Here is a 12,387-nt window from a genome sequence, read left to right as displayed (position 1 = left end):
TAACTATTAGCCAAATGATCACAGCATCGTAGAGCATGATAATAATACCTAACATGCCCCCTGTGTGCAAGGTTCACCAGCACCATCTCGTGGAATCCTTATGGCAGCGCCCCCTTGAGGCTGGTCCCACTATTATCATCCCACAGCTTATAGACGAGGCTACTGAGGCCCAGAGGGGAAGTGGCCTGTCCAATCTGAGTCTGTCAGGGGCTTCCAGGCTCCAATAAAACTGTCTTTGGCCAGAGGCAGGGGGTCGTGAAGGTAGCTTCTGTTAAGTCCAGATCGGGGCTGCGGCCGGTCGCCACTGGTCTCCCAGACGCCTGGTGCATGGGGAGGTGAAGTCTGCAGGGGAGGGGGCCTGCGCAGCTGGGGCCCATCAGCTGGGGTCCCTGTGTCTGGAGGGAGAAGATCAGAGGCAGGATGGGGGATGAAAGGAACAGAGACAGGGTCAGGGGCTGGGCCCTGGGAGGAGGGTCCTGCCTGAAAGTGGGGACTTACGGGTGCAGAAATGGAGGTGGCAAGCCTGGGCAGAGGCCCAGGCCCCTCCTGGGCAGGCCTGGAGCTGTAACGTGGAGTTGATTGTGGGGCTCACCTTGCAGAACGCTGTGGTAGCGTCACGTGACTGTGGACAGGAAGGTGCGTGGCTGGCACTGGGTTCTCAGGAAGTGCCCACATACAGATGCCGCTGCTGTTGTGACGATGGCTAGTGCCCTGGCTCGCTCTCAGCTCCTCCTCACCTGGGGCTCTGTCACCACTGCACCTGTGTGCTGTCCTCTGACACCCAATGAGGTAGCTACTGTCATTATCCCCATTTTCAGATGAGGAAACTGAGTCCCAGAGAGGTTCAGTGACTTGCCTGGGGTCACACAGCTACTAAATGGAAGAGCCAGGATTCCAGGCCAGTCCTACTGGACCCAGCACGGTAGCTACCACTGTGATCCATCACCTGTGGCGTGGTGTACCCCTCTCAGGTCACCAGAACTGGCACTTCGCAGAGTCTGGAATTTTCCACCAGGCCACAGCACTACGCCCTCATGTGAAGAAATGTCATCCTCTTGATGTAAAGACAGGTCAGACCCTCGGTTGCCTGGAACCGCTGGCCCCCGGGTGAGTGCCCTTGGCTGCTTGAGTCATTCTCCCTACCCTGGAAGCAAAGGAGGCAATGAGCCAGCCACCCCAGGACCCCCGTCCTTTCCCTCCCGCCAGTCTTGGGATGGGAGAAGGGTTCTTCCCACAGGAGGGATCTGATTCACCACGGGGTGGCCTGGGAAGACCTGGAAGTCCAGGGACAGGGCGAGGCCTGGGAAAGCCTGCTCTCTTAGGCGTTTTTGGCTGGTTTCACAGTATCTCCAAGCCACCCCACTTGCTGTGCCATCTGGCTGTAAATTAAATACCACGGAGGGGGTGGGATTCCCTTCTCCCAAAGTTTCCCATCTCACCAGCATAACACAGTTACGTTTGAACCTGGGTTCCAGTCCTTGCTGCACCCTGACCAGCTGTGGGATCTGTGGTGATACTGAATATGACCCTGTCTGAGCCTCAGTTTCCTCATCTGCAAAGTGGGAATAATACGAGCACATTTCTCAGAGGAGTGTCAGCAAGCATCAGTGAAATACGTCTGAAGGCCTTTCGTAAATGGACGCCGTTCATATTACTGTTATTACCCAGTTCTCCCCGCCCCAAAGTCACTGCCCTTTCATTTGGTCCAATTTTGCTCCAGCGCTATGGCTCTGAGCTTTTATTTCTCACCACTTTGGCCATTGGCAAGACTGAACGCAAGGTCTTAGGCTGAATCCAAGACAGAAATACTGGAGTTCAGAGCCCCTGCTGAACCAGTCAGTAGCGGAGGGAGGCTCTTCTGTGCTAACATGGCTCCTGCCCTGCCTACAGGTGCCACTCGAGGTGCCAAGAGGACACTGCACATCCTTTTACCGTGGTGCCAGGGCATTTTCTAACAAGCCTGCCTGAGGGTCATCTGATTCCCAGAGGAGTTGTAACTTCCTCTGACTTTCTAATCCCCATCAGTTAGGTATCAAAATGGTTCTGTGAAGGTGGAGGCTAATTTGTAGATGACTGACAAGGCACAAAGATTTTCTTTTCTGCCAGGTAGAAAGTAACCTCAAAAATAATCCCAGTGTCGCATGTACTTCAGCGATCCATGTTGACAGTCCTTTCACGACGACATACAACGCCAGTCTTCTTCATATGCTCTTTGAGCCAACTTTGTCACTCTGCTGAGTCCCTTGCTCATGAGCTTGGCCACGTAACACTATTTATTGGTAGGAGAAGTAAGCTTTTATCATCTTGAACATTTTGTTCTCGTATATGTAATCTGAAAGATAGGACAGAACCCAAATGTCTGGTTACATAGGGCGTTAACTAAATGGATAATGGTGTGCTGCACATCGTACAATGGCTTATAAAGTGGCCACTAAAAATCAGGTCATAGCAAACCCTTTAATGACATTTGTAAGTAAAAAAGCAGACTCCAAAGCTGTAGGCTCAGGATGATGTCATTTGTGCTAAAAACAAGGTGCTATGAACTGAATATTTGTGTCTCCCCTAAATTAATGTATTGAAACCTAACCCCCAAGGGAATGGTATTAGGAGGCGAGGCGTTTGGGAGGTGATTAGGTCATGAGGGAGGGGCCCTCGTGAATGGGATTAGTGCCCTTATAAAGAGCCTCCAGAGAGCTCCCTCGGCCCTTCTGCCAGGTGCAGACACAGTGCGACGAAGACTGTCTCTGAACCAGGAAGCAGCCCTTTCCAGACACCGAGTCTCCTGGGAGCGTGACCTTGGACTTCCAGCCTCGAGAACTGTGAGAAATAAACGTCTGTTGTTTATAAGCCGCACAGTTTATGGTGTTTTTGTTATAGCAGCCCGAACAGACTAAGACACAAGGCAAAAGCAGAGGCCTGAAGTTTTATAGTCACCAAGATAGTAACAGTGGTCACCCTGGGAAACTGGCTTGAAGAATATTCACATTTTTATCATGTGTTCTAAGTTTCTGTAATGAACATGTCTTGTTCTGATGGCAAGAAAAATATTTTTGTTTAAAAACGTGTATGTTAAGTTCTTTTCAGAACTGTATATCAATAGCCCTTACTATTCTACATTACTCTTTTCAGGTTTCTGTGTTTTTTAATTTCATGGTTTTGAATTTAAATACAGCAAAACTGACTATCTGGGGGGTAAAGAATTTTAACCTATGTATAAATGTGTTCAACCACCATTACCCTCAGTGGACAGTCCCATCGCCTCAGAAAAATCCCTGTCTGCTATTCCTTCCTAGTCACACTTTCCCCTCCGAACCCGCAGCAGCCACTCATCTGTTCTTGTCACTAGATCACTATGGTTTTCCTTTTGAGAATGTCACATAAATGGAAGCATTCAGTGTTGGGGGAAACCACTGAGAGGATGTGACCACCAGTTGACCCTCGAGCTGGGCCCAGGCCTTTGGAGCCTCCTCACCTCTCCTGTCCTTGAAGGTTTGCTCTGCCCACCATTCCCACAGTGGGAGCCGTTGTCAAGTTCGCAGCCCCGAGAGAGCTCTGTGGTGTGAGACCATCTGGACTGAACACGTGACTGCGCCCCATGAAGGCCTCTATAAACTAAGACTCTGGCGGGAGCATGTGGAGACCTACTCGTCTTGTAGCGCCCAAGACAAGCCCCTAAGGAAGTTCCCTCTGTGGCTTATTAAACCTGCCACCTGCCAATCTGGAGTGGCTGCCTCTTTCTTCGGTCTCCCCTTGCTCTCCGTGTACAGGGGCCAGTTTGCGAACCAACACAGACAGTGGACAGGGCTGTGACGGAAGGGGGGCTTTGTGGGGTGGGGGTGGTGTCAAAGCCACAAGGGAGGCAGGGAGGCTATACTGGGCCACTTTCAGATTTCACTTGGCAAGCTCTCAGGTGTGCTAACCATCACGCAGAGTGCAACTTTCTGAGGCTGGCTTTCAGCCTAACGCCTTTAAAAGCCCTGTAGGTTGTTGCTCGTATCAGTGGTCATTCCTCTCTGTCGTAGCGTGGCATGGCCGCACCGTGGTTTGTTTCTCCACTCACCTGTTGAAGGACATTTGGGTTCATTTCCAGTTTGGGGTGCTCATGAATAGAGCTGCTGTCAACATTTACGTGAAGTTCTTGTCTGGACATACATGTTCATCTCCCTAAGGTAAATACCGAGGAGTGGGACGGTTGGGTCATATGGCAAGTGTATATTTAACTTCATAAAGAACCGCCGAACTGTTTTTCTGAGTGGCCATACCTGCCGTTTTGCGTTTCCACCCACACTGAGTGAGAGTTCCGGTTCCTCCACGTCCTCACAGTGTCGAGTATTATCAGGTGTTTTCTCCACCTTGTGGTAGGTAATGCATCTCACGGTGGCTCATGTGTGCATTTCTCTGATGGCTAATGACACAGGACACACTGCACACTGGCCTTCCACACTTCCTCATGGGAGTGTTTGTTTTCTCACTGTTGGGTTTGGACAGTTCTGTATCTGTTCTGGATACAAGGCCTTTGTCGAATGGGTGATTTGCCAAGATTTTCTCAGTCTGTAGCTTGTCTTTTCATTCTCTTTACAATGTCTTTCACGAAGCAAACATTTTTAATTTGGATGAGGTTCAGTTTGTCAGTTTTTTCTTTTATGAGTTGTGTTTTGGGTGGCACGGCTAAGGACTTGTTGCCTATCCCCAGATCATGAATATCTTCTACTTTTTTTTTCTAAAAGTTTCGTAGTTTGATGTTTTTTCATATTTAGATCTGTGACCCATTTGAGTTGATTTTTATATAAGGTGTGAGGTTTAGGTCAAGGTTCCTTTTTAATTGTTGTTGGTTTTTGCATATGTATATCCACTTGTTCCAAGACCATTAGTTGAAAAGATGATCCTTTCCCCATTGAATTGCCTTTGCACCTTTGTCAAAAATCAACTGGTCATAATTATTTGTGTCTACGTATTTCTGGACTTTCTGTTCTGTTCCATTGATCTATGTAGCTGTTTCTACACCAGTACCACACTGTCTTGATTGAAAACTGATGCTATATAGTAAGTCTTAAAATTCAGTAGCATGATTTCTCCCACTTTATTCTTTTTTTTTTTTTTTTTTTTTTTTTTTTTTTTTTTACCAAATTGTGTCGGCTATTGTAAGCTCCTTTGCCTCTCAGTATAAATTTTAGGATCGGTTTGTTTATACCTTAAAGCCCGCTGGGATTCGGATTGGAATTGCATTAAATTCTCAGATCAATCTAGGAGAATTGACATCTTTACTTTGTTGTGTTTTCCAATCTGTAAACCAGCATATCTTTCCATTTCTTTAGGTTTTCTTTGTTTCCTGTCAGCAGCACTTTGTAGTTTTTCCGTGTACGGAGCCTGAGGGTGTTTTGTTAGATTTATACCTAAGTACCTCATTTTGGGGAGCTACTGTAAAATGGTGTTATTAATATTAATTTTTTTTTTATTTCCAATTGTTCATTACTATGTAGGAATAAAATGGATTTTTGTGTGTTGACCTAGATCCGGCCACCTTGGTAAACTCACTTACTAGTTCTGAGATTTTGGGGGGTAAATTCATTGGAACTTTCTATTGTGCCAATGAGCTCATCTGAAAAAGAGAGACCGTTTTATTTCTTCCTTTCCAATCAGTGTGGCCCCCTTTCTTCTTGTCTTATTTCACTGACTAGGGCTTCTGATAAGACGTTGCAAAGGGGTGGACATCTTTTCCTTGTTCCCAGACTCAGGGGGAAAGTATTCAGTTTCTCACCATTAAGTACAATGTTTGCTGTCACTTTTTTTTGTAGATGCCGTTTATGAGGTTGAATGCATTTCCCTCCGTTCCTATTTGCTGAGGGTTTTTTCGTGAACGCATATTGAATTCTCCCAAATTGCTCTCTCTGAATCAATTGCTACGATCATGTGGCTTTTCTTTAGGCCATTCACATGGTGGATCCCACTGATTACTTTCCAGTATTGAAATAGCCTTGCATTCCTGGGACAAGCCCCACTTGGTCTTGGTGTATTATTCCTTTTATATGTTTCTAAATTTGGGTTGCTACTATTTTGTTGAGGATTTTTTGCATCTATGTTTATGAGAAATATTGGTCTGTGGCTTTCTTTCATTGTATGTCTTTATCTGGTTTTGGTATCAGGGTAATTAATATTGGTCTCATAAAATGAGTACAGAGTGTTCCCTTCTTTTTATGGGGTAGAATTTTGTCCCCCTTTAAATATTTGGTATAATTCACCAGTAAATTGTCTGGGCCAAGCGGTCTTCCTTTTTGGAATGTTTTAAACTATAAATTCAATTTCTTATTATATAGGAAGAGTTAGGTTATCTATTTCGTCTTGGGTGAGTTTTGGTACTTTGTAGTTTTTGGAGGCATTTGTCCATTTCTCAGAAATATTGGGTTTATGTGCATAGAGTTGTTCTGACCATTCCCCTGCTATTCCTTTATTGTCTATGTGGTCTGTAGTGTTATCCTTTTCATTCCTGATATTGGCAATTTTTCTCTGCCAGTCTTGCTAACAGTTTATTAATTTTAATTATATTTTCAAAGAACCAGCTTTTGGTTTCACTGATTTTCTCTATATTTTTTCTGATTTCAACTTCATTGATTTCAGCTCTTATCTTTGTTTTCTTCCATATGGTTTGGATTTTATTTTTATCTTCTTTTTCTATTTTCTTAAAGTAGAAGCCTAGGTTATTAACGTGAGACCTTTCTTCTTTTCTAATACGAGCATTAATTGCTATAAACTTTCTCCTAAGCACCACTTTACCTGCATCCCAAATATTTTGATACATTGTCTTTGTATCTTCCTTATTGATTTCTAGTTGAATTCCACTGTGGTCAGAGAACATACTTAGTATATTTTAATTTTTAAAAATCTGTTAAGATTTGTTATAACCCAGGTATGGTCTGTCTTGGTGACTGTTCCAGTTGCAATAGAAAAGAATGTGTATTCTGATATTGTTGAGTGGAATGTTCTGTAAATGTCAGGTGGTTGATGATATGTTTGGTTATTCTGTATCCTTGCTGATGCTCTATTATTGACTAGTTTTGTTAATGACCGAGAGAAGCTGAATCACCATGCTGTAGGAGTTGGTCAAAGAGGAGACAAAATGCCACTGGTGAAGGACAAGATGTCTTCGTCAGCAAGAGGCTGAGCCTCACAGCTGCACTGGTGTCATTCTTGCACCATCTTGGGATGCAGACACATAAGGGTTTGAATCTCACCAGTCCCCCTGCTCCCTCAGGGGCAGTTCATGGTTAAAGGTTGAGTTTCAGACACCACCAATGTACATCCAAACACATAGAAGCCTGGAACTTATTTAGCATTCTAAGAAGGGCTCATTGCAGGTGGAAGGAGAAAGTAATCGATGTGGAAGGGAGAGGAGAGCTGGAGTGAAAAATGCAGAGGCGGCTGTGAGGGTGAGAGGCTTTCGGGGGAGACCTGTTGAAAGGGAATATTAGGAAATTGAATGGAGCATTGTGAGGTGTAATTCCCCCCTTGCCAATACCCCAAGAGTCTTCAGTGGAGACCGACTTGACACTGATGCCTTTGAGTCACTCTTGTGTTTCTTTAGCTGTGACGTCTTGCCGAGCTGGGCCTGAAGGCAGGACAGAGGCCAAGCTGTCATGTTCAGTGCATTAATGTGGGGGACACCCTTCAGGAACTGGGGGGAATAGGTTTTCTCTCTTTCAAGTCCCTAAGGCACAGAGCTGCTCCCCATGCCAGCCCGGGAGACTTGGCAAAAAAGCTGCAAGTTGGATTTCAGAAAACTCCTTAATTACGAAAGTACTGTATTTAAAGTGAATCGCTTTCTCCAAGACCAGGTCGTCAACTCCCTCGCTGAGCACAGTTTTCTGGCTATAATCAAAAGATGTATTTTTCCCTTTTTCAAGTTCATAGAGCTAGGAGGAACCACTTGGGGTGGGGCCTTAATCGGAGATGCTTGGAAAAAAGGGGGAACGACCTACCCCAAATCCTGATAGCTCTTCTCCCATCCCTCCTCTCCCCACCCCCCTGAGCTGTAAATGGGAAGGAGATATTAGGACCAAGATAATAACAGCTTGTCGCACCCACCAATTATTGAGTGCTGGCTAGATGCCAGATCATTTCACATACAGTGAAAGTGCCTAGGCCAGGACCTGGCATTTAAACAATGCTCATAAGTGTTTGTTGACTGACTAATACAGACCTGCTCTGCCGATGGTATTTCAATGCTCAGGGATTTTGCTCCTTTTAACCATTAGTCAGTCCCCATCTCAAGAGAAAGGCCCATGAAGCCATTTCCTGAATAAAGCAACATTTCTCCACCTTCAGTATTTAGGACTTTTGGTATAAATGGTGAAAACCTAACCCCAATGAGCCTAAATAAGAAAAGGAAATTACCAATTCATGTAATCACACCACAGAAAGTATGGGGGGAGAAGGGTCTCAAAGGATGTTAGGTTTCTCTCTCTCTGCTTCTTGTCTCGTCTCTGCTGGCTTCGTACTTGCCTACTGCAGATGGTCTCCTCCTTGGGGTGGGAGACGTGGCTGCTGGTATCCCCCTATTCATAGCCTTTGGGTCCCATCACCCCACAAGCAAGACAGACTCTTCCCCAGTAAAAACATGCCAGGGAAGGACGTTTGGCTCTGCTTGGGTCACATGACCATTCTTTGGATGGAGGAAGTCTTGTTGGAATCCATTACCAGAAGGAACAGAGCAGCATTCTTAATCGTAGGCAGCAGAAGCTACCTTTTGCAGATTTAAGCAGCTCTCCTGGGTGCTCATGCGTGAGCTTGAGAATTATGCTTGGTGACAATCAGGTGGAAACAAGCCCCCAAAGCCATCGCAGCCCTAGTCTGATGACAAGAGGCTGTGGCTGGCACCATAGCCCCTGCCACGCCAGAACTTGATCTTTCTGCTACTGCCACCAAGGGGCCACCATCTTCTTTGTGTCAGGTGTTGGACCCAAAGGCAGCACAAGTGTATTGATGAGCAGAGCCCAGGACACACCCGTGCCTCAGCTGCAAGGGGGCACAGGAAATTGGGTAACTGGCACTTTAGCATTTTGGGTGGCCCAAACTCAGCAAATGTACACGACAGAGTATATATTGTACAATTTGTACAACAACCACTAACTGCTATGTTTCTGCGATGTAGGCCTGTTTCTATTAAATGTCAAATGAGAAGTAATCAGATCTCTTATAATGGAGTCCGCCCCATAAATCTTGGCGTTTGGCAAGCAGCGCCTCTTTATGTTAAGAAGGTCACGGCCTGATGGCTGGGTTGGGGAGCATCATTTTTCTCTTTCAGATTTTCCAAATGGGGTTTCTTGGGAAGCAGCTCCAAGCACCATTAATTTAAACATCTTTAATTCCTTTTGCAATTCTCTGCTTTAATCAAAGTTCAGCCGTCACGATGCTGTTGTCAGGCTCGATTTGTTTCCTTGATTCACGTCCTCTTGGTGGCACTGGATCCTTCTGTGGAGATTTCCTGAGAGGAAATTGCATTGGCAGGAAGTTAAAGGAAACTAGGGGGTGGAAGACTCCATCGCCCCCACTGCAGGGGGGGCTCAGCCTCACTCAGAGGCAGAGGGAGGCTCCAGCTGGCCTCCCCAGATCCCTTGGTCATTGGGAATGCCTTACTCTGGTTTTGCACCCACCCTCCTCGGGCAGCCGCGTCTTGCCTTTTTGTAGTGAAATACACATAACATAATATCCACCATTTAAATTATTTTAACCTGTACAATTCAATGACGTTTAGTACATTCACAATGTTGTGCAACCATCATCTCTATCTAGTTCCAGAACATTTTTATCACCCAAAAGGAAACCCGGTACCCACTAAGCACTCACACCCCACTCCCTCCTACCCCCCAGCCCTAAACAACCACTAATCTGCTTTCTATCTCTATGGATTTGCCTGTTTCATATTCTGGGTCTTTCCAGATCCATTCTATGGCCTTTTGTGTCTGGCTTCTTTCCTTAGCACAATGCTTTTAAGGTTCATCCATGTTGTCGCAGGTGTCATTCCTTTCTATGGCTGAATAATATTCTATTGTATGGATGGACCACGGTTTGTTTATCCATCATCTGTGATGGACATTTAGGTTGTTTCCTCCTTTTAGCCGTTGTGAATAATGCTGCTGTGATCCGTGGTGTAAAAGTTTTTGTTTGAATACCTGTTTTCAATTCTTGGGGGTATATACCTGGGAGTGGAATTGCTGGGCTGTACAGTAATTCTGTTTAATTTTTGAGGAACCACCAAGCTATTGTTCACGGCAGCTGCCCCATCTTCTGTTCCCACTGCCCTACTCTTCTTTTTTTTTTTTAAAGATTTTATTGGGGAAGGGGAACAGGACTTTATTGGGGATCACTGTGTACTTCCAGGCCTTTTATTTATTTTTTCCCCCAAGACAAGTTGTTGTCCTTTCAGTCTTAGTTGTGGAGGGCGCAGCTCAGCTCCAGATCCATTTGCCGTTTTTCTAGTTGCAGGGGGCACAGCCCACCATCCCTTGCGGGAGTTGAACCGGCAACCTTGTGGTTGAGAGGACGCGCTCCAACCAACTGAGCCATCCGGGAGGCAGCTCAGCTCAAGGTGCTGTGTTTAATCTCAGTTGCAGGGTCGCTGCCCACCATCCATCCCGCAACTCGAGGAATTGAACTAGCAACCTTGTGGTTGAGAGCCCACTGGCCCATGTGGGAATCGAACCTGCAGCCTTTGGAGTTAGGAGCATGGAGCTCTAACCGCCTGAGCCACCGGGCCGGCCCTGCCTTACTCTTCTTGACCTGGCTTCTCTAAATGCTTCATGGTGGTTTTTCTTGGCTGTCATGCTTCCCTTCCATTTCCTTGGAGACAGGCTCTCAGAATCCTCTGGTTAACAAGAGCCAGTCTGCTGAACAGTCCAAGCTAATGTACTGATGGGAAAGGGTTAGGGACGTCTTACCTGCATCTCAGGGGCTTCTGGAGTGAGTCCTTTCATCTTTGCCACTTAACACAGAGGAAGTGGTGCCCTATAGGAGGGGAACCAGAGCTGGGACAGGAGGGGTGCTGATTTGGGGGCACATGGGCCTTCTATTCGAGGACACTGGCTCTAATGACCCTGTCCCCAAGACAAAGACTGTCCAGTTCTGACCATGTTCTTCAAACACCTGGGGGAAATTATTTAGGTAGCAGGAGAGTGTAAATTAAGCTGAATTACTGAAGGAACTAGGACAGTACTTGTGGTATTTTAATTGTACTGATTACATTTGTGGGTTTACAAAACAATGACTAAACAAACTTGGATTTTCTTGTTCTGTCCATCCATTCACACAACGCTTAGTTACTGAGCTCCTACTATGTGCCAGGTGCTGGGCTAGGGCGTGGGGATATGAACAAGACTGAGTCAAGTGTGGTCTCTGTCCTTTGGGGACTCTTTCTCATGGCTCACTTTCTGCAGTGGACAATCACAGCTCTTTCCTCAGGTACCTCGGCATCTGCCTTGGGAGTTGGATTCCAAAGTCAACACATAAGAAATCTAGGTATAGAAAAAAATGTTTGATAATCTCTTCAACTACACATGAGGAGAGCTGTGCTTGGTTTTTTGTTTGCTGCCTGAGTAGAAACAGGTGTGTAAAGCTGTACACCTATTGAGGGAAACACAAAAGGATAGGCATGTCTTGCCGAGAATGCTTTTGGCTGCAAGTGACAGAGAACGCAATGCACCTGGCTACAGTATGAAGGAAAATGCATTATCGCGCATGACGAGAAAGCCATCGTAGGGCAGCTCCAAAAGCCCTCTTCTCTTTCAGCTTCTCTCCTCGTCAGGCTGGCTTTGTCACGGTTTGGGGCTGCAAAGTTCCAGAGATCCTATGCAGCCACATCAAGTGAAAGAAGAAGAGCTCTTTCTTCCTTGTGCCTCTTTTTCTAGAGGCTTTAGAGTTTAGCCTTTAGACTTAGGCCTCTGAATGAATCCTCCCACATTAACTTCTGGGTATGGTGTGAGGTAGGGATCCAGGTTCACTGTTTTTCCATATAGGTAGCCAGTTGTTCCAACACCATTAGCTGAAAAAGACTTTTCTTTCCCCATTGGTACCTCTGTCAAGAATCAATTGCTCATGTATGTGCAGATCTATTTCTAGACTCTCCTTCCTGTTCTAGAAGCCTGTTCATCTTTCTTTATGCCTTTACCACACCGTTATAGTTACTGTTGCTTTAGAGTAAGACTTCAAATCCGGGCACGGAAGTCCTGTGACTCTGTTCTTTTGTGTCTCTTCGGGAGCTACACTAACACACCTTCCTTCATGTCCCATGGGCCAGAACTGCATCAAGGGCCCATTCCCCACCCACAAGTATCACCTGGCCCATCAGGACTAACCTTGGAGAGGGGTAAGAGTCACCCTTCCTCAAGTCATATGGAA

This window comes from Rhinolophus sinicus, chromosome 16 (genome assembly GCF_057876585.1).
Source record: "Rhinolophus sinicus isolate RSI-liver-muscle chromosome 16, RSI-T2T, whole genome shotgun sequence".
Taxonomy (NCBI): domain Eukaryota; kingdom Metazoa; phylum Chordata; class Mammalia; order Chiroptera; family Rhinolophidae; genus Rhinolophus; species Rhinolophus sinicus.
Note: the sequence above shows the minus strand (reverse complement) of the source record.